At 46.4% G+C, this 677-nt stretch overlaps 1 long non-coding RNA gene across 1 annotated transcript in view; it reads left to right on the forward strand.

Moving 5' to 3' along the window:
• The window catches only part of LOC148324959 (uncharacterized), a 37,767-nt gene that overhangs the window by 26,287 nt on the left and 10,803 nt on the right, over positions 1-677 (forward strand). The window lies entirely within an intron of this gene.

Genomic DNA, 677 nt, shown 5'->3' on the forward strand with positions numbered 1-677 from the left:
TGTGAAAGCAATTTTTCTTTTCTTCCTTTCATTCTTCCCGTGCTGTTTTTCTCTCCCTTTGTTATCACGGTGAAGTATCAGCCCAGCGTAAGGTCACATGCTCAAGGTTGGGTAACTCGGGGAGGTGGGACTTTTTGGTTCCATTAGCGAAGAGGACAAGCGTAATTAGGAGAGTGGGAATCAGGAAGGGTACAAAAAAAAAAAGGGGGGGAAAGAAGGGAAGTGGTCCAAAATGTGTGAGTGTGATTGATTCAGTGCGGAGGATACCCTTGCTGTAATGATAGCTTCATAATTAAGATGGAAGAGCAGCGGACCAAACCAAGACACCGCGGTCATGTCAAGGGGTTTCAACGCTCACATCGGGACTAATTGCACTGGCGCAAACGAGGTGACGCTCACACTTGTTCATTGGGATTGTTCTGGATGGTGGGCAAGTTACCTTGAACTCATTTTCACACTGTAATGCAATAAAACAATTCGTGCCCCCCCCCACCCTCTCTCCGCCACAAATGTAAATAATTGCATTTTTGCTGCAAAACAAACCTACACCGTAGAGTTAATAATCACTGAGCACAATGGGCAAGGAGAGCGCCACTGCCAACTAGTGGAGTGGAGGTGCAATTACACGTCATTGTCGTACGGTGGGAAAAAAAGCATTTTCTCCAGGGTCAAATGCG

The sequence above is a fragment of the Idiotropiscis lumnitzeri genome, chromosome 13, assembly GCF_059441095.1.
Source record: "Idiotropiscis lumnitzeri isolate Australia: NSW breed Sydney's pygmy pipehorse chromosome 13, RoL_Ilum_1.0, whole genome shotgun sequence".
NCBI lineage: Eukaryota > Metazoa > Chordata > Actinopteri > Syngnathiformes > Syngnathidae > Idiotropiscis > Idiotropiscis lumnitzeri.